The following is a 12,839-nucleotide window of genomic DNA, read 5'->3' as shown; positions in this document are numbered from 1 at the left end:
GGATAACTGAAAAGATGATGTTGACCTCATTAGTCATAAGAAAGTCTGGAAGAGGGTAAGGTTTGAAAGAAGAAATATTTAGTTCTGTTTTGAATATGCCAAGTTTGGGAAATAACATTTCTCTTTTGAAATATCTAATAGGGAGTGTTGAGCAACTAGAAATTAAGTGAGAATCTGTGTCTGGCAATAAAGATGTGAGAATCCTTTGGTTTGCATCCCCAGACTAGCCCCAGTTCAGTATGTAGGACTTCCTGTCCTCTACCATAGCTGAGTCATGTCCTGACACAGTCAAGTGGCCATGGTGACTGATAAAAACAAAGGGATAGACTTCACATTGTGCAAGATCTTCACAAGAAATTGCCAGGAGACATTATTTGCACTTCCAGAAACCTGACTCATGGGCCAGGAGGCTCTAAGGAAGTTGAAGGATGAGGGACTGAACCTTCTTTTTCACCAACTGGGCATCAATGACCTGCAAATCATGGCAATGTGGGAATTTCTCAAGGAGTGGTGTGGGGATGTTGATGGACTGGTTAACAATGCTAGAATGTCCTAGAAAGGTGCTGATAATACCCCACATTTTCCTATTCAAGCAGAGGTGACAATGCAAACAAACATTTTGACACTAGAGCTGTATCTGTAGGATTACTGCCTCTTATAAAACCCCAAGGTAGAGTGCTGCATGTCTCTAGTTTCATGAGTGTATGTTTTCTTAAAAACTGAATCCCAGAACTACAGAAGGAGTTTTGAAGTGACACAATCAGAGATGAAGAGTTAGTGGGGCTCAAGAACAAGTTTGTGGAAGATACAGAGAAGGGAATCTATGAAAAGGAATGTTGGTCTAACATTCCATAAAGAGCGTCCAAGATTGGAGTCACTGTCTTTTCAAGAAGCGATGCCAGGCAACTGAATGAACAGATGAAAGGTGATAAAATTTTTCTAAATGACTGCTTCCCAGGTTAGGTGAGAACTGACATGGCAAGATCCGAGGCTCCCAAAAATACAGAAGTAGCTGAAACCCGATTTTTAGCTCTTTTCTCCCCAGTGTAACAGAATCTCATGGCCAGTTTGTATCAGAGAAAAAGGTTGAAAACTGGGAAACTTAATTTGTGAGTCCATTCTAGTAATATTTGAGTGGCACATATCTTAAATTTGATTTCAAAGTGTATTTAGAAAGAAATAAAAATTAAAGCACATTTTGTACCTTAAACAAAGATGTGGGGATCATCTGAATAAAGATGTAATAGAAGCTAATGAGGTCACAAAAGTGGGGAACATAAAAAGAATCAGAAGAGGGACCAGGACAGAGACTTTTAGAGGTACTCATAAGTAAGGCTAAGAGATTTTGGGAAATAAATAATATATAGAATCACATGATAGCAGAAATTTCAAGTTAGATGAGATTATATGGTCCCAATAAATGAACAGGAATCTCCTCTATTGCATAATCTCCAAGTAAACGTCTAGCCTCTCTTTGACTATTCCATGATAATAAAGTTATCTATAACCTGCCACTCAATTCATATGTCTCTGGATGGGAGAGAGAGACTGATAATTTTGTACAGTCCTGCCTCACTTAAATCCAATTCATTTTCAAATCAAGATATTACCTTTCTGACTTCATTTGTGTTCTTCCAGAAAATAAGACAAATGATACCCCAACTTGTTTAGCTATTCTCCCGTTGATGGATATTACTGCCATTTCCAGTTCTTTACGACCACAAAGAGAGATTCTATAAATATTTTAGAACACATAGATTCTTTTCCTTTTTCCCTCATCATCTTTGGAAACAGACCTAACAGTGGCATTGCTGGGTTAAAGGGTATAGTCAGTTTAACAACTCATCGGGCATAATTCCAGATTTGTCTCCAAAATGGTTGGACCAATTCACAATTCAACCAACAATGAATGTGTTCTAATTTTTCCATATTCCCTCCAACATTTGTCTCTTTCCTTTTCAATCATTTTAGTCAATCTTATCAGTGTAAAATGATATCTCAAGTTTGCTTTGATTTGTATTTCTCTAATCAATACTTATTTAGAACATTTTATATGATTATACATCATTTTGATTTCTTTATCTAAAAACTGTCTGTTTATATATTTGACCATTTATCAATTTGGGGAGGCTCCTATTGTTATAGATTTTAGAAGTTACTTTATGTATTTGAGATATGAGAACTTTATCAGAGAAATTGTCTATAAATTTCTTCTAACATTTTACTTTCCTTCTGATCTTGCCTACATTTGTTTTATTTGTAGAAAACCCTTTTAATATAATATAGTTGAAATTGTCCATTTTACTCCTCCCTCTGCTCTCTATCTCTTATTTTTTTATACTGTTCTTAGTTTTCAAAGAGGACCATTGATATCACAGGGTTATGAGTTGTAGGTGAACTGGATTTAACTGAGGCAGAGGTGTACGAAGACATTACCCTCACTCTGTCCCCCAAAGTCATCAAAGTTCAGTGGCAAGAAAAAAACCAAGATAACTGCTAATGCCCTTTGATGCAAACCATGACCTTTGAGTCTTTTATGTTTGACCAAGGTATATGTTCTCCATAGCACTTGTTTCAGTCATCTTCATGGCCAATGGAACAAATTGTTCCCATCCACCTATTCTTTTGGGGGAATTTCCTTTACATGCTTGAGGAAGATGTCCCCCTCATTCACCAAAGTTTTGGGGGCCTGTTCATTGCCTTCAACCTAGTTTAGCCCATTGTCTGAGACAATTTTATAAGTGTGTGGCCATTCCACATGCTACAGCTTATGGGTGACAATTGGACAAAAAAGGACAGAAACATAAAAAGCCATGAAAAGGACCTTGCAAAACATTACTCCGGAGGTTCAGTGCTCTGAGAATACCCCTTTGCAAAAAAGTACACTTTGGCAAGAAGATTAGGCAGTACCTTAAAGTATGAATAGAGCATATTTGCCTTGCAGCAATTTCACTGAATAAATGTGATAAAATCTTCAATTAAACATATACATCTCACCAAATTCTCCAAACATACTGGTTAACTGAAGTGCTACTTGAGAAGCATTAGAGTGACATAAAGAAAAGTCTTGCCATTCATATTCAGATCAAAAATAATTCATTGTAGTTTCCCCCTTCCAATAAATGCTTTAAATAACTGCCTTCCATTTCTTGTTTTCCTTCCAGACCCCTATGGCAGCAAACATAAATGAATTAATAAAAATTCTTTGAATAAATCAATTTATATTTGCATTCTTAAATCTTTTGTAGAATGCCTGAAATTTCTGTCCTGTTCCTGAATTTCAGACCTTGAACTTCAATCTGAAACTCAGAAGGAAACTCTGTGGAAACTCATGTATCTAATAGCACCCTATTAATTCACCAGGGCAGATTGACAAGTAGAAATTACTGTTTACAAACTAAATTATAACTGACACCCATTTAATTGATTCCAAATCATGCCCACTCTAAATGTTTCTTAGGGTAGCAGTAACTTAACAATGCTGACAGAAAATTATATATGGTCACTCATATCCCTTTTTGGACATCCGCCATAAAATAAATGAATAATTTACTATGGTAAAGATGTACTTTTGTCAAGACTATGATTCTGTGAATATTGGGATTGAAATTATAAGTGCATGTGGCTGCTGTTATTATTTGAGTTGCAAAATTCAAGGGATATACAAAAAACAGAATAGGCTTTTCTCAATAAGACTGAAAATTAATATAAACACATGTAACAGTATCTTAAGTTGTGAGAAAAGACATCTTATACTTCTTTATATTGCTGCATGATTTCACACTGTTTAGTCTCAGTAAGTAAAAATAAGATGCCTAAAATCAAACAAATTGTTAAGTACTAGGGATACAATTTTAACTTGTATCCTCACAATTAAAATCCAACTTTCCTGGCTCAGATACTCGACACCACACTCAGAAATAACTGGCCTGTAACCTCGAGCAAGTTACTTAACCCCTATTGCTTTAAAAAAATCCAACTTTCTTTATATTTGACCACACTGCCTCTTTCTCCCTCGACAATATTGTATACAGATTCCTAAATCTATATCAACAACCTCTTGTGCTACATTTAAATTTATATATATATATATATATATATGTGATAACTATTTTGTTTTAAATGTTGTGTCAGCACTTCAAACTAAATATACATATTTATGCACATATATATATGTGCATGTGTGTATCTAGATTTGGATCTATCTAGATATCTAGACATAGATGTAGATATAGATGTAGATTGGGATGAATTTACTTTTCCTCTTCCTCTGATAAGACTTCTAGCAATAGAAGCTTTTAGGTACTAGACCTGGAAAGAATGAATAGGTGATTCCATGAAGTGAGTCCCAGGAACAATTTAATTCCTAGGACAGGTGGTATTCAGGAAGCCTCTTAGATATGTTAATTCATATGATACATATCCATGATAAGAATAAATCAAAATTTTACAAGTATTTATCATACATTGGTTAGACATATTATTCGTGGTGCTAATTTTCCTCATAACATTCTTTTTTTCCATGACAAAAGATATTGTATGAGCTGCCACTGACATCATTTTTGCAGTTTTAAGGTGTGGTTTTTTTCTTACATATTTGCTAATATCTATTCTCCACTAGTTTGCAGGATAGCTTTAACATTAACTCAATGGTAAAAGGTACTCAGAAAGTGTGAGTGCCTTTGTCACTAAGGTATGAGATAGGATACTGGTTATCAGTGGGGAAGGCAACCGTTTCTGTTTCTTTATTGAGAGCAGGAGAGTAAGTATTCTCCAATACCTAGTACATCTGTTGTCTCCCTTTTTCCTTCCCTTTTTCTCATTCCTGCTTTACTTAACTGGTGACTACCTTGGGGGAGTAAAAATGTATTACAAGGATGGGAAACTCTGGGTCCTCAAGTGCATCCTTTTGACTGAATCGAAACATCAAAGATCAAATCCCCTCCATAAAAGTAAACTTAAGAATGACTTATGCTGAATATTTTCTTTAATATTTCTTTTTTAATTAAATTTCATGGTTATTTTTTGGTTTAAATCATTCATTTCCACAAGATTTTGAGTTACAAATTTTCTCCCCATCTTTCCCCTACCCACCATGCCAAAACAGTGATCCCACTGTTTACCTCCTCCCTCAATCTGCTCTCTCCTATTTCCTCCCCCCAATGCCTCCAACTTTCCAGTAGGGCAAGATGAATCTCTATACCCCAGTGCCTGTATATCTTATTTCCAAGTTTCATATAAAAAATAATGATTTTTTAAACATTTGATTTAAAACTTTGATTGCCAGATGCTTTCACTTCCTCCCTCATCACCCACCCTTACTGGGAAGAAAAGCAATTCAATATAGCTTTTACATGTGTAACTACACAAAACATTCCTATAGTGAATATGTTGTGAAAGACTTTCTCTATATCCCTCCATGCTATCCCGACCCCCATTTGTTCTATTCTCTACTTTTTGACCCTGTCCCTTTTCAAAAAGGTGTGCTTTTAACTGCCCTACCCCCCCAATTTGACTTCCCCTCTATTATTCCCCCTCTCATCCCTTCCCCCCCTATTCTCCTGTAGGGTGAAATACCCTATTAAGGGTGTATGTCATTCCCTCCCTAAGCCAAATTCAATGAGAGTAAGTTTGACCCATTCCCTTTTGCCTTCCTGTTCTTCCCCTCCCTTGTAACAGTTTTCCCTTGCTTCTTTTGTATGAGATAATTTACCGCCTTCTATCTTTCCCTATCTCCTCTCATTATATTCCTCTCTCACCTCTTAATTTCACCTTTTAAGTATCATACCTTCCTATTCAATTGGTCCTGTGCCCTCTGTCTATGTATACCTGTACACATATATACACACATTCACATATGTATTCATAATGCCATATACCCCCCTATATATACATATACATACATTTATATTCCCTTTAACTATTCTCATGTTGAGAAAAGTTTCTGAACTTATAATTATCCATTTTCCATGTAGGAATGTAAATAGTTCAACTTTGGTAAGTTCCTTATGATTTCTGTTTCCTCTTTAACTTCTCATGCTTCTGTTGTTTCTTGTATCTGAATGTCAAGTTTTCTATTTCCCTCTGCTTTTTTCATTAAGAATTCTTGAAAGTTCTCTATTTTGTTAAATGACCACATTTTCCCTTGAAACGTGATACTCCATTTTGCTGGGTAGGTGATTCTTGGTTTTAATCCCAGCTCCTTTGACTTCCAGAACATCATATTCAAAGCCCTTCAATACTTCAATGTAGAAGTTGCCAGATTGTTATCCTGTGTTATCCTGATTGTGATTTCACAATATTAAAATTGTTTCTTCTTGGCTACTTGTAATATTTTCTCCTTGATTTAAGAATTCTGGAACCTGGCTATAATATTCCTAGTACTTTTCTTTTGGGGATTTTTTGCCCTCTGGTTCTAAAATATCTTGAATATTTTCCTTGAGAATTTCATGAAGGAGGATTTCTAGGTTCTTTTTTTGTCATGGCTTTCAGTTAGTCCAACAATTTTTAAATTATATCCCCTGGATCTATTTTCCAGGTCAGTGGTTTTTCCAATGAGATATTTCATATTGCCTTCTATTTTTTTATTTGATTGGATCTGTTTAATTGTATCTCAATTTCTTATAAAGTCACTAGCTTCCATTTTCTCCAATCTAATTCTGAAGGAATGATTCTTTTCATTGAGCCTTTGAGATTATTTTTCCATCCTGCTTTCTAAGGTGTTCTTCTCCTCATTGGATTTTTGTGCCTCTTTTGTCATTTCAGTTAGTCCATTTATTCAGGTGTTATTTTCTTCAGTTAGGTTGTTGACTCTCTTTTCATGATGCTTTTGCATCATTTTCATTTCTCTTCCCAAAATTTCCTCCAGTTATCTTATTTGGTTTTCAAAACTCTTCTTGAGGTTCTCTATGGCCTGTAACTATTTCATATTATTTGTTGGAAGTTTTTGGTGCAAAAGTTCTAACTTCATTGTCTTTCTCCTATTCCATGCTTTCATCCTTTTTGTCCCCCCAAAAGGAATCCAAAGTCAGCTTGCTGTGCTTGCTTCGCTTCCTTTCCTTGCTCATGTTGCCATAAATTATTTGACTTTTGAGTTTTTTGCCACAATAGAACTTTGCTTGCAGAGAGGAGAGCTTTTTCCCAAATCACTGTGGTTTTCTCAGCTGCCAGAGCTATTAGGTGCAAACCCTCTCAGAAGCATCCACTGGCTCTGGCACACTGGTCATACATCCTAGGACCTCCACCCTAGACAGCAATCCAGATCCATGCAGGTTAAAGTAAGAGCAATTACCCCTCAGACTGGTTTCTTGGTCCCCCTACAATCTTCAGGACAAGAGCTGTGAAGCAGCCACATGTTGGCCACCACACTTTAGCCTCTTCTGTTTCTGGGGGGCAGAGTCCAGATCACACTCCAAGACCCCCTGTTCCCACAAAGTCCACACTGAACTCTCATTTTGTCTTTGGCATTTAAAGGCTGATAATTCTGGAAACAAGCCCCATCTGGGGCTGGTCATGGCCACCTGAGGCTAAAACCACTGATTCATATGGGGCTGGGGTCTGCTGCCAGCACACTTCAATGGACCCTTCATGACAGCCTACCAGGCTGGAAAGGATTATATGTCTACCACTATAGGGCTACCTTGGTAAAAATTAGCCATCAAGTAATTTTTTTTTCAGTACCTGCTTCAGTCTACTAAGGCTTAGAGGAGTTACCTTCTGTATCAGTGGAGGAGGCCACACAATATCCTACATCCTCCAAGTATCAAGCATAAGTTCTCATATATCAATTCATCCATGTCAGATGACCATAATTTGTGTTAATTCATATGCATTATACTGCCTTCTTTTATGTTCTTTTAAGTTCTATCATATCAACAATTCTGGGATTAGAGGCTTTAAAAAGAAATTTGCATGTGTATGACAGTGTGAAGCTATGAAATAAGAGTAAATCTTACTATTCAATCTATTTTTCTTTGTCTCAATTACAAAATATATACCTTGAAAACAAGAGCTAAGAAAACATCTTAGCTATAAGAACCATGACATTTTTTCTGGATTTGTTATTTTATTGGAACCTGGATTTCCCAGGCAGCTAGGTGGTACAGTGAATAGAGCACTAGCCCTGGAGTCAGGAGGACTTGAGTTGAAATCCAACCTCAAACTCTTAACACTTAGTAGTCAGGTGACCTTGGGCAAGTCACTTTACCCAAATTGCCCTGCCTTCTCCCCCTCCAAAAACCAAAAACAAAGCAAAACAAAACAAAGCAAAGAACATGGAGTTCTTTGTAAGGAAATTCTCTACAAAAGCCTATCACTAACTTCTTTGTCTGCCACTAATTCCTGGAGTCTTAGGAAGTTTCCTGGGAGGAATGAGAGGTTAAGTAATGTACCCACACTCACAGTAAAAATGTGTAAAAGTCCCAACTTGAATTCAAACATACTAACTCTCAGGTTGGAACACTATCCATTGTTCCAAACTGTCATCTACTTTACATCATATAGCCTATGATGCTTAGAATAGTGTGATGCTCAATATTGATTTATTAAAGTATGGAAACACTACCTGAAGAAATAAAGGCAAGGAATAAAGTGGAATAAAGGCAGGAAAAGATTTCTCCTTTTTTCCCTACCCTGTTTTCCCCAGACAACACTATTTTTTCACTTTCCTTGATGCCTCTGTTTCTCAGTTTGCTTGCTGTAACCATTTCTTTATTCTTGGATTTCACTGACTCCTCCTGTGTCATTCAAGTCCCTACCTCTGATTCTCTTGCTCAAAAAATTTCCTGAAAACTTTCAAATAGCTTACATCTTTTCATTTCACTTGTAAAAATGCCAATAATTCCTGGGTAGCATATGAATCTAATATTCCAAATGTCATGTTAGAATATAATATTCAAAACATTTGTTTTATTAAATAATCTGAAAACTATATGATTCATGTCTTCTTGTATTCAGGACAAAAATTACTTTAAAGCCTGGAAAAAAAAGAAGATACAAAAGTAAAATGATCTGGAGTTTCTTAGACATGTGTAAATGGTTTTGAATCAAATTAAACAAAGGTAAATTTCTGGGAACATTTTTAATATGCCATTCTTTAAAGATTAAAATAGATTTTTGTTGCATAGATATAGAAATGTTGTCATATGGTATGAAATATGATGTAGTGCTACAATTATTAAAAAAAGTATTTGGACAATTCCTTTTACAGAATTAACTCATGTGAATCAGAGTTGAGCTCTGAGAGGTAGACATTCTTTGTGAGGAGCTATATGTTTAAGTCTGAGATAATTAGTTCAAGTTAGATTGAAAGAGTGAAGATATTTTTTATCAATTTGAGTTGGAAATGTGTCATTGAAAATATTAATACAGTATAATATTCTTTCCTAACCCTCAGGACTCTTTTGCAAGAGATCAGTTGTGGACTTTTCTTCTAATTGAAATTTGACTTTGTGCTACCAAATTAGCCTGTTTTGCATCATTTTAAATGCTCCAGTGAACACATATTCTCCATTTTTACAAGAGTTCATCTAGTGCATTGCAATTAATATACCTTGATGCTATTTCAGTTGAACAGTCTAAGCATGACTTTTACTTAGTGGTACATTAATAAAAGTTTTAGGTAAGAAAATAAACATTTTCTTCCAAACTGCTCCAGCTCATTCTTCCAAAGTGTAATCTTTTGAAATATTTAATTTGTATAATTTAGATTTTATAATGCCAATTTCTAAGAAAATTATGAGAGAAAATTAAAAAGCAATGCAGAGATTAAGAACATTTCTTGTAGAAGCTAGTGTTGCAATACAGGACAAAGACAAGACCTTGGAATAAGCAATAACTCAGTTTATGTCCTATAACTGACACAGAGGGTGTGTCATCCTGGACAATGGTTGGAACCATCCCTTCTCTTCTCAATTGCTAGTTCCTTCTCCCAGGGATTATATTCTAACTGCTTATTATATCTACATTCCTATGCTAATGTTGTTTGCCCCATTAAAATGTTACTCCCTTAACAGAATGAATTGTTTTCATTGTTCTTCATATCCCCAGTGCCATAACACAAGATCAAGCACACAGGCACCCTTAATAAGATTTTGATGACTTATTGACTCCCTGCCTCTTAGTGCTCCTGGTGTGGAAGTTTCAATTTTTTTTTTTTTGCCAATCTGCTTTTGTTGGAATGTTAATTAACAAGAAGTGTCCTACACTACAAAAAAAAGATGAAAATTCATTAAAAAGAAATCCCTTATAGGACAAATGAGTTATTTTAGAATTCACCAGCCTCAGTAGTTTCAACAACAGGACTGGTTTTCCATTTCATTGGATGCATAAATAATATGTACATAATATTATGTTGATGATGAGGAGGAAGAGAATAATGATAATTCATACTTAAGAATGATTTAAGCTTTCTAAAGCACTTCCTTCTCAAAATTCTTATTAGTTTAAAAGTGTAGGTATTATGATTCCCATTTTGCTTATGTGAATGTCCAGTCTCTGAGTCACTATCTGAAGGTAACAGAGCCAGTAAGTGTCTAAGGTATAAAGTCTAACAGAGATCTCAAATCTAAAGTGTTTGTTCTGCTAGAAAAACACATACAGACAAATTGTATAACTTAAGTAATTAGTAATTAAAGGGCTGCAAACCATGGAACTATGTATGTCGGATACATATATTAAGCTTAGTGGTAGACAATGGGTTTTATTGCTTTTACAGCAAAAAAAAATTGTCTTGGTAAGCTGTTTCAGAAGCTTGGATGGGAAAACATAACATTCAAAGGTAACTAAAACATACATGATTTCTAAACTGTTAATTTAATCATTCATCTAACAAAATGTTTATCGTCCACTATAAGCATTGCAACATGGTTGGAACAGAGTGAGCTACAAAAGACATATATGACATAGACCCTCATGCTAGGGTCTTTTACTACCACTTATTAGTATGTACATTATATATGTGTGTGTGTGTGTGTGTGTGTATGTAGTAAAGGAAAAAAAGCCAGATGGAATAAAGTTATCCAGATAAATCAGTAATGTCACTGATGTGGATATTTACTTCAGTGACACAGTTCTCATTCCAGTGATGTCTCCTGCTCATCCTGTACATCTGTCCCTGTCACACCATAACTTTACCAAAGAAAACCATTCCATCTTTTGGAAACCTCCTTTACTTCCTCTTGTTATCTAATGTATAACTTGAGAATACATAGACTCTCCGTGAGTTAAATCTTGCCCTTATAATGTGATCAATTCATCTCAGTTTTTTTTATCACACATCTCTTTAATATTCTTTTCTCTAGTCCTTTTTAGTCCCATTCTTATAATTTGTTGTAGCTTCCTTACACATTCTTTGTGCCTTTTCATTGACCTCTGAATAATATTTTAAATCCCTCTAAGATTATAATTTCATGACTGATAGTCTTACAATGATATCAGTATTAAAGAAAATGACCCTTTGTTTCAGGTAGAAATTTGAGGTCATTTACTTCTTCTATGGCATTAACATCTTAGAATTACATTTGGGGTTCTATGCCTATATTCATTGAAATGAGGTCACAAGATGGAAATGGAAGGGTGATCCTTCATCCCTCAAATGAGTATGGTAAACATTTTGTTGTAACAGAACTTTGACAGTACAATGTCTCTCTATTAAAGTGAAGATTTTTATAACTCTCATCCAGTAATAAGAATGAGATCTTATATTTTGTACACTCTAGATCAACATCACCTGTAAAAGTCATTTTTTCTATATTATCTTATAAATAGTGACTTCCATTCACAGATAAATCATTCTCATAACATGAGGTCTTTTTCATATGACAGAAATTATCCTCCACTGGAAGATTTCATGACCTAAGATTAATCTAGATGCCAAAATGAAACATCACAGTAGGGAGCCAAGTAATGTACTAGAGTCCTGGACTTGGCATCATGAAGACCTTAATTCAACTCCTACCTCATACATTTACTATTTTGTACTCTCCAAGTTACTTAAGCTCTCTGCACCTCAGATTTTTCATTTATAAAATGTGAAGTTTGTATTTGATGTCCTCTTGATCCTATGTCTTTCTAGAAGCGTATAATGTTAATGGTCAAGAATATTTTATTTATAAAATTTATTAAATAACTACTATGTTTAAAGGACTGTGCTAAAAATAAGGGAATTAGTAAATATTAGCTACAAAATGGTCCCTATAATTATACTATACAGAGAGTTTATACTATAGTGGGGATGTGTGCTATATACACAAAGACCTTACAAAATAAATAATAAATACATGAAGAAATATTGAAAAAGAGATATTTAAAGAAAAATAACTAAGTGAAGCTATTAGTAAAAGCTTCATATAGGAAGCAATATTTGAACTAGACTCTTAATGAGGAGTAGACATCCTGAAGAAAACGATTTCAAAAGTATTCTATAGATAGGAAAGAAATCAAACAAAGGACAGAATTAGAAAAAAAAAATATATGGGCATGTAAAAGAAATTCAGAGTACAGGAGTTGTAAAAACATAGAGAGAAGTATGAAATCAAGTTGAAAAGATCAGATGGTGTCTGATTATAGGTGCCCTTGAATTTCAATTCAATAACTAAATTAAATTCAACAAAAATATATCAAATGTTTGTAATTTACAAGACATTGTATTTGTTACTGGTGATGCAAAGGTAAAAATCAATCTATTGGAGCTCAAGAAATTTCCATTTCAAGTGAGGGGAAGCTATAATAAAAAAGTATACAAGAAAGTAAACACAAAGTAATAAGGAAAAGGGGCACAAGAGCACTTATTCAATGTAGTCAATGAAAGATTTTATTCAGAGAATAGGAGTGGCAAGATA

The 12,839-nt window shown here is 34.8% G+C and overlaps 1 pseudogene; it reads left to right on the top strand.

The window, feature by feature from the left end:
* Positions 1 to 274: 274 nt before the first annotated feature.
* LOC138145715 (carbonyl reductase [NADPH] 1 pseudogene) lies at positions 275 to 1,106 on the top strand (annotated as a pseudogene).
* Positions 1,107 to 12,839: the final 11,733 nt, after the last annotated feature.

This window comes from Petaurus breviceps, unplaced genomic scaffold (assembly GCF_028583685.1).
Source record: "Petaurus breviceps papuanus isolate PSGF00001 unplaced genomic scaffold, PetGlider_PUasm1.0 90743, whole genome shotgun sequence".
Classification (NCBI taxonomy): Eukaryota; Metazoa; Chordata; class Mammalia; order Diprotodontia; family Petauridae; genus Petaurus; species Petaurus breviceps.
Note: the sequence above shows the minus strand (reverse complement) of the source record. Positions and strands in the feature narration are given on the sequence as shown.